The 13255-nt window shown below is 54.3% G+C and overlaps 1 long non-coding RNA gene across 1 annotated transcript; it reads left to right on the top strand.

Annotated features, from left to right (window-relative positions):
• Positions 1-239: 239 nt before the first annotated feature.
• Positions 240-12239, top strand: LOC134808438 (uncharacterized). Its single transcript, XR_010151347.1, has 2 exons — positions 240-1430; positions 11190-12239. It is a non-coding gene; the product is annotated as an uncharacterized LOC134808438 (long non-coding RNA).
• Positions 12240-13255: the final 1016 nt, after the last annotated feature.

Here is a 13255-nt window from a genome sequence, read left to right on the forward strand (position 1 = left end):
ATTGTCACTGTGCTTTGCACTCTGTCATTCTAAGTTTCTTCTCCTCACGTGAGCTCATGTAATGCGGGCAGCGACTATCAGGGAGACTGGGGGAGACGCCACCTCTTTGGCCGCGGGCTGGGGCGCCGAGTCACGGGTCATGGGGACGGGGCGGCGGTGCTGAGCCTGGAGCCGCCCAGGCCACGCCCCTCCTGATGTGGCCCCGCCCTGCTCTCCCCGCTCTCACCCGCGTCCTTTTCCCCCGGGTCCCCTGCGCTCCTCAGGACCCTGACGGCGCATCCTGGGTCCTCTACGCGCGCGACTGTCCCGCCCCTGAAGGGGCCTGCAGGGTGTCCACGGGACTCGGCTCTTCCTCCCTGACCCCTCAGGCCTGTCCTGGGGGTCCGCCCTAGAAATAGCTCGGAGGAAGGAGCCAGTGACTTGGGTGACGTTTTGGAAATTCAGTAGAGTCTGCTCGCGGTATTTTAACAATGGGGGTCCTGCACCGGCCCAAGACAAGGGTCAGCTCGGGGCTGGGCCAGGAGCCCCATCTGGGGCCCCACACCCATTTCTGGGATTGCCCCCCACCCCGCCCCCGCCCCCGACGCTTCCGGGAGGTCTAGGCGGCTGCCGTGGGCCGGTCCGGAACCGCTCTAGGTGCACTGTCCGGCTCCAGCCAGGTCCGCTACGCCTGGAGAGCATGGAGGCAAGTTCTGCCGGCTCCACCTGCAAAGCAGATCCCCTTTCCACGACTGTGCAGCACCGCTCGCTCCAGCCCCACCATACCCGCCTGGACGGAGACCGACCGCAGCCTGGGAGAGCCTCCAAGCCTGGAGGCGGGCGCGCGAGCCCTTTCCAAGGAGAACCCACAGCGGCTTCCCCTCTTGCTCCAGGGGCCTCTAGATACCCCCCCCACCTGGCACCTGCGTCTCTCCCAGAACTCGGCCTGCCGCTACCTTCCCGCCAGCCCCCACCCTGCTGGGGCTACTGGTACCTCCTAGCAGCATGCAGCGTTCAGTAAGCAGCCGCCGGGCCCGGCCTTCGGCCTTTGCATTTCCCGGTCGAGATATGGAGGTGACGGAGGTGTGCTGCGCACTCCCTGCACGCCTCTCCTCCACTGCTCCCCCGTGAGAGGCCTTCCCTAAACCCGGCTAAAGAGTACCTACCCCGTCACCCCCGGCCCGTCCCCCCCGTCCCCCTCAGACCTAGGATGCACCCACCCGCCAGGGGGTTTCAGAGCCAGGGCAGGGTGCCGGCCATCCAGCCCCATTCCAGCACCCTTGTCCCTCGGTCCTCCCACTACTCGTCTAGTACTCCCTACACGCCACTCCGCAGGGCTCAACCCCCGCTGTGCTCTGCGGTCGCAGCTGCAGCCGCTTCGGTGCTCCAAGACCAGAGAGGAAGCAAAGACAGAGCTTTCCCAGCCAGGCATCGCTGCTTTGGCCTTGAAGGTGAGGTGGGTGATGATGAGAGTTCCCACTGAGATCATGTTCATTATGGCCCAGGCATCGTTCTGAGTGCTGGACCTGTATCCATCCTCCCGTCTCATTACTACCACAGCCCTGTTCACAGAGCAAACAGAGGCCTCTATGGAGAGTCAAGGACATGCTGCCTGGCCGGAGGGCACCGGGTCGGGCTTCTGTCTGCGAGGGTGGTGGGTGGAGAGGTGGGGGGACAGGCAGCCGCATCTGCCAAGCCTGGACTGCCTTTGCCCTTGCATCTCAGGGGGCTCCCACAGGGATCACCTGGACAGAAAGGAAGCAACTTGCAGGCAAGGTTGTTCCTGGTGGCGCGGTCCATGAGGCTAACATCTCCACAGAGAAGCGCTGTGCACTGGCCAAAGAGAGATGCTGACAGCGCTGGGGTGCAATGTTAAGTTAAAGGAAAAAAAAGGAAGGTGCCAAGCAGTACATGGAAGACAATCCTACTTGAGTAAGAATGTAGGGAGTATTTTGGCCGGGCGCGGTGGCTCACGCCTGAAATCCTAACACTTTGGGAGGCTGAGCAGGCGGATCACGAGGTCAGGAGATTGAGACCATCCTGGCTAACACGGTGAAACCCCGTCTCTACTAAAAAAAAAATACAAAAACAAAAAATTAGCCGGGCGTGGTGGCGGGCACCTGTAGTCCCAGCTACTCGGGAGGCTGAGGCGACACAATGGCCTGAACCCGGGAGGCGGAGCTTGCAGTGAGCCGAGATTGGGCCACTGCCCTCCAGCCTGGGTGACAGAGAGAGACTCCGTCTCAAGAAAAAAAAAAAGAAAGAAAAGAAAGAAAGTAGGGAGTATTTTAAAGAGTGTGGGTGTGTATTTTATATAGATTTTGCTTATTTTTTCAAAAAGAAGTCCTGTGGATATGGGCAGAGAGGATGGAGGTGGAGTGAGACTTCTCTAGGTGCATTTTTTCTATAACTTTTTTGAGATATAATTCACATATATAATTCACCCATTTACTGTATGTAATCCATTGGCCTTTAGTATATTCACAGACGTGCAACCATTACCACAGTTAATTACAGAATATTGTCTCAAAATGAAACCCTGTACCCTTTAGCTATCACCCCGATATTCCCCCATTTTCCCTGGCCCTAGGAGCCACTCATCTACTTGACTCTTCTGAATATCTCATATAAATGTAATCAAACAATATGTGGCTTTTTTGTGTCTGCCTCATTTCACTTAGCATAAATTTTTAAGTTTCATCCATGTTGTATCATGTGTTAGTACTCCACTCCCTTTGTTTTGTTTTGTTTTAGAGGGAGTCTCCCTCTGTTGCCCAGGCTGGAGTGCAGTGAGGCAATCTCGGCTCACTGCAACCTCCACCTCCTGGATTCAAGCGATTCTCCTGTCTCAGCCTCCTGAGTAGCTGGGATTGCAGATGCCCGCCACCACGCCCGGCTAATTTTTGTATTTTTAGTAGAGATGGGGTTTCACCACGTTGGCCAGTCTGGTCTCGAACTCCTGACCTCAAGTGATTTGCCCACTTCTGCCTCCCAAAGTGCTGAGATTACAGGCATGAGCCACTGTGCCCGGCCCCTACTCACTATTATGGCTTGATAATACTCTGTCGTATGGATATACTATTTTTTTAAAGTCCATTCATCCACTGATGGATGTTTGGGTTATTTCTACTCCTTAGCTGCTATGAATGCTGCTGCTATGAACATGTGTGTACAAGCTTCTGTGTAGACATAAGTTTTCTTTTTTCCTTATTTATTTATTTATTTTTGGACATAAGTTTTCATTTCTCTCGGGTATACACCTAGGAGTGGGATTACTGGGTCATGTGGCAACATTATGTTTAGTTTTGAGGAACTGCCAGACTGTTTCCATCTGCACTATTTTACATTCCCACTGGTGATCCATGAGAGGTCCAGCTTCTCCATATCCCCCGACACTTGTTACTGTCCGCCTTTTTGTTCATAGCCATCGTCACGGATGTGAAGTGGTACCTTATTGTGGTTTTGATTTGCATTTCCCCGATGGCAACATTTCATCTACAGTTTTGACATTTAATTTCACTTAATAATATCACATCAAAATTAATTTGATAAAATAAAAATGGGGGAGGGAAACCCCCAAAGTATACGGAATTGAGTTTCCCAAGTCATGCTGCTGCTTGGTGGTGGAGCTGAGGTTCCGGCCCAAGAAGTCTGCCTCAGAGTCCCTGATCCTCCATCCTCTGCCTACTGGACATTCACCAGTTTTTCTGGCTGTTGTCCCCTCAGGGCCTGTGATACACGTGCCCTGGGAGGGTTGGTTTTTTTTTTTTTTTTTCTTTCTTTCTTTCTTTTTTTTGAGACGGAGTTTCGCTCTTGTTTCCCAGGCTGGAGTGCAATGGCGTGATCTTGGCTCAATGCAACCTCCGTCTCCTGGGTTCAAGCGATTCTCCTGCCTCAGCCTCTCGAGTAGCTGGGATTACAGGCATGCGCCACCACGCCCGGCTAATTTTGTATTTTTAGTAGAGATGGGGTTTCTCTGTGTTGGTCAGGTTGCTCTCAAACTCCCGACTTCAGGTGATCTGCCCACTTCGGCCTCCCAAAGTGCTGGGATTACAGGCGTGAGCCACCGTGCCCGGCCTAATTTTTGCATTTTTAGTAGAGACGGGGTTTCACCATGTTGGCCAGGATGGTCTTGATCTCTTGACCTTGTGATCTGCCTGCCTCGGCCTCCCAAAGTGCTGGGATTACAGGCTTGAGCCACTGCACCCGGCCTAGGGTTTTTAAGGATAATTTGGTGGCTGGGGGGCAGCCAGTGAGTTGGGAGTGCTGATTGGTCAGGGATGAAATCACAGGGAGTCGAAGCTGTCTTCTTGCACTGAGTCAGTTCCTGGTTTGGGGCCACAAGATCAGATGAGCCAGTTTATTGACCTGGGTGGTGCCAGCTGATCCATGGAGTACAGGGTCTGCAAAATATCTCAAGCACTGATTTTAGGGATCTTAGGCTTTACAATAGTGATGTTATCCCCAGAAGCAACTTGGGGAAAGTCAGAATCTTGTAGCCTCCAGCTGCGTGACTCCTAAACTATAATTTCTAATTTTTTGGCTAATTTATTAGTCCTAGCTACAAAGGCAGTCTAGTCCCTAGGCAAGAAGGAGGTCTGCTTTGGGAAAGGGATGTTATAGTCTTTGTTTTAAACTATAAACTATAAACCAAGTTTCTCCCAAAGTTAGTTCAGCTTACACCTAGGAATGAACAAGGACAGCTTGGAGGTTAGAAGCAAGATGGAGTTAGTTAAATCAGATCTCGTTCACTGTCTGGGTTATAATGTTGCAGTGGTGGTTTCAACAGTGGCTCAGGGGCTGGTGCCTGTCCCTACCCTGAGCCCAGAGGACACTTTCCCTCCTCCAGTCCAGGTTTTTCATTTGACTTTGCCACAGGAACATTTGCCAGGGGTCATTTCCCAGGCGGAAATGGGCAAAGGGGGGTTGGGAACAAGCCTGAGGCCCTGAGGCCAAGAGGGTGTCCAGGTTCAGGGTGGGGCGGGGTGGGGTGGGGCGGGCAGGGCAGGTCAGGGCAGGGGTGCACGTGGCAGGGTGGGCAGGCTTCCCCGCGCTCCGCTCAGGCCACGCCCAGCGCCAGCATAATTACCGGGAGAATAATTACGAGCCCAGAGAGCCGCCGACCCCGCCCATTGCCGACCATTCTCAGGCCTGGGGCGGTGGCGCCCTCTCCTCCTCAGTGACGCGCACTTGCAAAGGCTGCAGGCCAAGAGGTCCAGACGCCTCGGAGTGGGAGGGGCCGTGGCCTGCCAACGTTGTCTGTCCTCAAGGGAGGGGCGCTGGGAAGTTCCTGGGCCTGTTTCCCCTTTGGGGTCAGGGCTGCCTCTTGGTTCCAGCTCTAGCAGCTGCTAGCAAGTCCTTTAACATCCCTGAGCCTCAGTTTCCCCAGCTATAAAATGAAGATGGATTTGTTGAGGACTAAATGAGCTACTCTTTGTACAGTGTGAGGCTGATTTTGTAACATCATTATTATTATGTTATTTTCAACCATACCCAGTAGCCAGCAGCTCCTGGCACATCATAAATGTCAGAGGGACGAACTACACAGATGAGGACGTGGAGGGGGTCAGAGTTAGGAGCTGGATGTGGGGTCTGCAGACTTCTCTGGTCTTTGGGGGCGGCAGCGGGGTGGGTTGGGTGGTGATCCACTCTCCCTGGGGAATTCTTCAGTCTTTCTCTCCTGGGCCTCAGCCTGAGGGCCTCTGGCAAGTGCCTCTCCAGGAAAACACCACCTCCCAGCTGCTCTCGGGTCGACCCTGAGTTTATCTTGGGTTTTACGCAGTCCTGGGCCAGTAATTAGCCTAATAAGGAGCCTGCTAGGCCTGCGTCTGTACTCAGGCTCCGATAGTTACCTAGTAATTTACCTGATCTCTCGGATAAGGCCTTTGCCTGGACAGGTTCCCACCACAAAGCACAGGATGCTCCTGCTCGGGCGGGGCCTTAATTGGTGGTGTTTTCAGAGATTCTCCAACCCTAGTTGAAAGGAGCCCAGGCCTCAGAGGCACAACCATGGCCATCACAGCAAGGAAACAGCCCAGGTGTTAGGGGACAGGGCTGCACCAGGACACAACAGACCAGACACGGCAGCACTGACGAGTTTAGAAGGCGTATGGGGGTGGCAGCAGAAGCTGCCAAACCAAAACAGCTGCTGGCATTTCGTGTGTAGTGGCTGGGAGCAGAGCGTGGTGGGCAACGAGGGAGCCAACTTGGCCCTGGGGCCAACCCCGCAGCCTACACCCAGGCTCTGGCCAGCGCCTATTTCAGGGGCATGTTTGGTGCTGCTGCCTGGCCCCCAGGGTACTCCCAGAGCAAGAGCCCACTGGCTCCTGGACCCCAGTGGAGAAGCAGCGACCCCTTCCATCCCAGGGCTCAAGCTCAGGGCTCCGAGCCCTCCCAGCCACCTTTGTCCCCAGGCACAGTACCACATCAGGAGTGTCTGACTTTGGAGTAGGCCCCCAGGCCTTGGAAAGATCAAGCAGGAGGCCAAGGCTGTTGGAGCTGAGAAGCAGGAAGAGTCAACCATGCACAGTGCCCTCCTCCCTCTCCCCCAGGGCAGCTATAGGACTCTGTGGGTGGGAAGAGCCTGCAGCCAGGCCAAGAAGCCGTGGGCAAGCCCTACAGTTGCCTAGTGCTCGCCTACACAGCTCCCTTTGATCTGCCCCACTGGGCGGGGCTGTGTCATCTACTAGGTTTTCCCTGGAGCCTGTGCCCAGGGAAGCTCAGTGTCACACAGCCCCAAGCATCCTGTGTGTCCCTGGCAGAGTGCGAGCCCCTTATCCTGCCTCAGTGAAGAGGACGGTGCTGGCTGCCCTAGAGGATGTCAGCACCAGATGGAGAAGCAGAGCAGAGACTCCACTGGGCAAAGTTGCAATCACCCTCTGAGAGGAGCTGAGCTCCCTCTGAAAACAAGGGGCCCCTTAGCCCCACAAATGTGGGGGCAACCCACATGGCAGGGAATTGCATCCCTGAGTTTTCCCCCTGCGGCTGGAGTGCAATGGCGCAATCTTGGCTCACTGCAACCTCTGCCTCCCAGGATCAAGCAATTCTCCTGCCTCAGCCTCCTGAGTAGCTGGGATTAGCCCAGCTAATTTTTGTATTTTTAGTAGAGACGGGGTTTCATCATGTTGGGCAGGCTGGTCTCAAACTCCTGACCTCAGGTGATCCACCCACCTCGGCCTCCCAAAGTGCTGGGATTATAGGTGTGAGCCACCGTGCCCAGCCTATCTCTGAGTTTTTTGCAGTCAGCTGTGCCAAACCACCACACACTGCCCTTGGTTTCCCAGAGCCATCCTGCCCACACAGGGGATTCCTTGACACCCACTGCTCCAGGTCCAGGCCTAGGCCTGCCCCCTCTACTAGATGAGGTCCAAGGGTGCTGAAACCTGCACTAACCTCCGCCTCGTGGCTGGGTGCGGGACAAGGGGTGTGGTCTCAGAGTCAGAGCTGGCTCACCTTGGGTGGATGTGTCGGGTGGGGTCGCTGTGGGGCAGAGGGGCACCAGCCACTGGGAGGGAGGGTCTTCTGGCTTAGGGCTTTTTTGTGCATGTGCACACCTGTCTTCCCCGATCTGCCAGGGCAGGCCACAGGGAGGGGCTGAGAGCCTGACTCTGGGCTCCAGGGCTTCTGCCATGCTGGGCCCACACCTTGGTGCCTTTTGCTTTCCTAGGCCCCTTTGCTCAGTGGCTCTTCAAAGCTTTAGCTGCCCCCTTTGAACTTGACTTCTGCTCTTCACCCAGGGGCTTCCCACTAGGGAGGGTGACTCAAACCCTCAGGCTGCCGTCAGCACTGCTTGGACCCACAGAGGCCACAGCACATGGTCTCAGGCCAAGCCAGACTGGAGCCTCCCCATGGGGTTCTTGACAGCCTGCCAGGAGACGAGTCCTACTCCTGTTCCACCCCCACTCTGCTCTCCCTCCACCTGGCCTTCCTCAATGGGGAAAAGGTATTCCCAAATCCATTTTCTGCAGGGAATCCACGGAGCGAGAGCGGTGAAACTGATGACAGGAAAGCCCTGCCTTCATGTTCATGCTTGTATTTTAACTGGGGAGAGGCAAGAAACCATCCTCAGCATTGTGTCAGATGGCAACCACTAAATAGAAAACAGTGAAGGACAGAAGGGGACCCCACATGGAGGGGGTGGCGTGCAGTTTAATTAGGTTGCTCAGAGAGGTCTCCGTGAGTGGATGACATTTAAATAAAGGCCTTAAAAAGTGAGTCAGCCAGCCTTACGAAGTGTGCCACAGGCAGGGAGAACTCAAATCCCAGGTCCAGAGCTGAAGGTGGCTGGTCCCAGAGCTGGGACAGCGGCAAGGCAGGGGGCTGGAGCAGAACAGGGAGGTCAGAGCTGGGGGTGAGGTGCCCTGCAGGGAAATGGGGAGCCTTGGGGCTTCTAGCAGAGGGGTGGCAGGCCCCAACTTGGGTTTTGGGTTTTACTCAGATCACTCTGCTGTGTGGAAGGTGGAGGAGGGTGGAGGAGGGTCGAGGGAGGGGGTGGAAGCCGAGAGACCAGGCAGAGGGCAGATCCAAGAGAGAAGGGACAATGCCTCGGACCAGAGTCAATTGTGCTGGTTGACTGCCTTTGAAGGTCTGGCTGGCTGGATGCGATGGCTGTGACATGTGGGAGAGAGGGGCAAGATAAGCTGACCCCGAGATTTGGGTTTGGGCACCTGGAAGTGTCGCATCACTATCATCTTCTTGATGTCACCAGGTGACCTTCTGAGGCAGGTGCTGCAATGTGTCCCGTCGATAGATAAACAATTTTTTTTTTTTTTGAGATGGGGTTTCGCTTTGTTGCCCAGGCTGGAGTGCAATGGCACAATCTTGGCTCACTGCAACATCTGCCTCCCGGGAGCAAGCTATTCTCCTGCCTCAGCCTACCAAGTAGCTGGGATTCCAGGCATGCGCCACCACGCCCAGCTAACTTTATATTTTTAGTAGAGACCGGATTTCACCATGTTGCCCAGGCTGGTCTCGAACTCCTGACCTCAGGTGATCCACCCACCTCAGCCCCCCAAAGTGCTGGGATTACAGGTGTGAGCCACTGCACCTGGCCGAGACAAAATCTTCTAGACTGCAAAGTTATGCTCTTTTCACGAAGTCCTTGCCCACCTGCCCAGGGTCCCTTGGGCCTGCTTTTTGTCCCCTGGGGAGGGTGTAACATCCCAGCTGGCTTGAGTCAGGGCACGGCACGGGTAGGGGTGAAGTGGGTAGTGGGCTGCCTGCTCTGAGGGGAGCAGGGGTCAAGGGTGTGCCTAAGGCTTGCATCCCGCCCTCTGGGCACAGGGCCTGTGCTTGGGGTGAGAGCCTGTGCTGTGGAGCAGGAGCCAGCATTGAGTGGGGGCCACCTGGTGTGTGGGGCTGGGCTGGTCCCTTCATGTGGGAATTTGATCCTCTTAATAACACTCAGCGGGAAAGACTATATTATGCCCATTTTACAAATGGGGAAACTGAGGTTCAGAGATGTGGTACTTGTCCAAGGCCATACTGGTGCAGGGACCTGAACGCAGCAGTGCAGCTCCAAGGTCTCTAGCTGTCCTCTGGCTGCATGGCCCACTTCAGCATGAGGGCTGAGTCTCCAAGGGCAGTCCCAAGAGAACCAGCAGACACTGTCTCACCATTTGTGACCCAGCCTCAGAAGCCACATAGCATCACTTACCTGGAGTGGCACGCGAGCCTGCCTAGAGTCAAGAGGAAGAAAGGAAACCCCACCTCTCAGCAGAATTGCCAGAATCTCCATGTCAGAAGAGCACGTTCGGAGGCAGATCCTGCTGCCATCCACTTCGCAGAATGCAGAGCATGCCCGAGGAGAAGTGGGGTCTGGGTGAGCAGCACCAATGTCCACTCCAGTAGGGGAGACACCGCATGTCCAGGACACAACCTCTGAGTGAGGCTGTCAGGGGGCCCAAAGAAGGGCTGTGGGGGCTGGGCGTGGGAGCCACAGATGCGGGTTCAGCTCCAGGCTCTGCTGCTCCCTTGCCTCTTGACGCTGGGTAGGTCCATGGCCTTCCTGGATGGAGAGCCCTCTGGGAGAAGATGTGCCCCGGCCAGCCTCTGAAATGAAGATGAGGTTTAGATGAGGAGGGGAGGTTGGAAGGAGCTCTTGGCTGGGGACCCTGCCCCACAGGGGCACCTCTAGGGGTGGGAGATGAAAGCAGTGTGCTTGGGGCACCTCAGATGCCGTGGAGATGAGGCTGGGCTGAGACTCAGTCAGAGGGTTCCCAAGTGGTCCCAGTGACAAAGGCCCAGAGAAACAGTTCCATTCAGGAAACATGTGACGGCTCAATGTGGAGAAGACACTCAGGAAGTCCACAGAGCCTGAATGTCCCCGCTCTGGTGCAGGGTCTCGTGCTCAGGTCCGACCTGGCTGTCAGCGGCACTGAGACCCAGGGCTGCCCCGCCGTCCCACCGCCAGGAGCGGAGGAGCTGTCTCCAGCAGCAGCCGCTGCACAGAGCCCCAGGTGGAGCCTGGGGAGGCAGGCTCAGTGTTCTCAGTTTATCACCAGACACTCAGTCCTGCGGCTCATTAGTCTAGACTTGTTTCCGTCAGAGAAGGTCCTCTTTCCCCTGGGATGTGTAGGCTGTTCTGGCTCAGCCAACAGCAGTATATGGGTCTTATCAGAATATGAAATACTAAAATGTGGGAAAAAAAAAAAAAACTTTTTAAAGTGTTTGCCTTGGAGGGATGGGCAATGGGACTCGTGAACTGTTTTCTTCTTTCGTAAGCAGCCTCGCTAGCATCCCTTGCAGCCGCAGAACTGACGCACAGGGCCAGGTCCCTTGGGGCCCAGCAGGAAAAATGGATACCAGGAAGGGCATGCTAGTCCAGGCCTGGGGAACACAAGCTGCTTCCCATTTGCTCTCTCTCTACGGCTCGATTGCCAATTCCAACTGTCAGTCTATCTTGATCCCCAAAATGTTTGAGTATAGATATGTCTGCTGATTCCCCTCATTCTTTTAGTGTCTTTTCTACTGTGAAGCAGTTTTGGGGCAAGATCTTTTGCTCTGGTCCGGATCTCTGGGGCAACATACTCCAAGTCAAAGGCTACAGTGAAACTGGGTGACTGGCAAATAATCGATGAATCATGACTCCAGAATTCTTGTCTCTAGATGGGGGAGTAAAATCACAAACGAGATATGCTGTCGGCTGGGGATGCTTCAGAGGCCCCACCATACATGTTCCCATCTTTAATAATGAAACCCTTGATTTTTAGCTCAGCGTGTGGCTACCTGGACCAATTCTGTCTGATGGGGTGTGCAGTAGTGTCATGAACAACTTCTGTCCCAGGAAGTAACTTGTAAATGAGTGGATGAGCCAATTCTCCTTCTTTCTCTTCCTGCTGGCTGAAGTGTGGACATGATGGCAGGAGCTGCAGCAGTCACATTGGACCATGGGTCATCGTGGGAATGGAAGTCACACAAGGGTATTTAAAGCCACACAAGGATAATGAGCACTGGATAGATGGAGCCCGAGTCCCCATCACAGTGTAGCCCCTGTAACAGATCTAGACTTCCTGCCTCCCACATTGAGTAAACTGCTCTCTTGCTTAAGCCACTATTACGTTAGGATTTTTTCAACCCATAGTCAGAGATAGTCCTAACTGATTCACCACCCTCAGAGAGTTTACAGCCAATTATGTTTCTCATGAGAAAGGTTAGCCAGTGGTTGTAAGTGATCCCGGACTGGAGCGCCAGCTGCGCTAAGGCAGTTCGTCTGTGGGATGGCTCTGTCCTTGTCAGGGAGAGGACCCCTCCTACACACTGGCATGTTACCACAAGTACAGTGGTAACTAAGCAGGTCGGCATAGGTGCCCACAGAGCAGGCTGAACACCCCGTTTGCTTCCCTCTCCTCTCCGAACTCCCTGGACATGGCCAAGTAGCATAAGCCAAGCAGAGGTGAGAAGGAGAGTGGGGCACAGGCAAGTTACCAGTGGGCCCGCGGCTATCATGGACTTCCAGAAAATAAAAAACAGGCATGATGGTGTTGGTTTATAAACCAAAGCAGAGGGCACTGGAGCCCCGTAAGTGTGCAGGAGTGAATGTATGTGGCAGGGAGAAGGGTAGAAGGGAGGAGGTTGGGTAGAAGGCTACCTCTACCAGCTGGAAATGAGTGGTGAAGTCAGCTGGACTTCTGGGTGGGGCGGGGACTTGGAGAACTTTTCTGTCTTACAAAGGGATTGTAAAATGCACAAATCAGCACTCTGTAGCTAGGATTGTAAAACGCACCAATCAGCTCTCTGTGGCTAGCTTGAGGTTTCTAAAATGGACCAATCAGTGCTTTGTAAAGTGGACCAATCAGCACACTGTAAAATGGACCAATTAGTGCTCTGTAAAATGGACCAATCAGACCAATCAGCACTCCGTAAAATGGACCAATCAGCAGGACATGGGTGGGGACAAATAAGGGAATAAAAGCTGGCCACCCTCCAATCAGCAGCAGGCAACCCACTGGGTTCCCATCCCTGTTGTGGTGTATTTGTTATTTTGCTCTTGGCAATAAATCTTGCTGCTGCTCACTCTTTGGGTCCGTGCCACCTTTAAGAGCTGTGACACTCACTGTGAAGGTCCGGGACTTCATTCTTGCGGTCAGCGAGACCACGAACCCACTGGAAAGAACCAACTCCCGACACGGAAAGGCTGCAAGGTTAGGGTCCACAGTTTGGGAAGAGTGGAGCCTAGGGTCTTCACTCAGGGGTATGGATGGAGAGAACAGTGGGGGGAGCTCTTTGCTCTAATCCCAGGCTCCACCCTGCCTCAAAGAGGCTACGAGTACTGTTTTGTAGTAGGATAGAACCAATGATATGCTTATGCTGTAGATGGAACCATGTGCCCCCAAAACTCATATGTTGAGTTTCACCCCAGTGTGATGGTATTAGGAGGAGGAAACTTTGGGAGGTGACTAGGTCATGCGAGCAGAGCTCTCGTGAATGAGGTTAGTGCCTTACAAAACAAGAGCCTGCGTAGTGGTGTGCGCCTGTAATTCCAGCTACTCTGGAGGATGAGGCAGGAGAATTGCATGAAGCCGGGAGGCAGAGATTGCAGTGAGCCGAGATCGCACCACTGCACTCCAGTCTGGCCAACGAAACGAGACTCCGTCTCAAAAAAACAGAAGGGAAAAAAAAGAAAAGAGCCTGGAGAACCCCCTCTCCTCTTCTGCCAGGTGAGGCCACAGCAAGAAGACTGCGGTCTACGAACCAGGAAGAGGCCTTCACCAGTCACCAAATCTGCTGGCGCCTTAATTTTAGACTTTCCAGTTTCTGGAACTGTGAGAAATGAATT

The sequence above is a fragment of the Pan troglodytes genome, chromosome 16 (assembly GCF_028858775.2).
Source record: "Pan troglodytes isolate AG18354 chromosome 16, NHGRI_mPanTro3-v2.0_pri, whole genome shotgun sequence".
NCBI lineage: Eukaryota > Metazoa > Chordata > Mammalia > Primates > Hominidae > Pan > Pan troglodytes.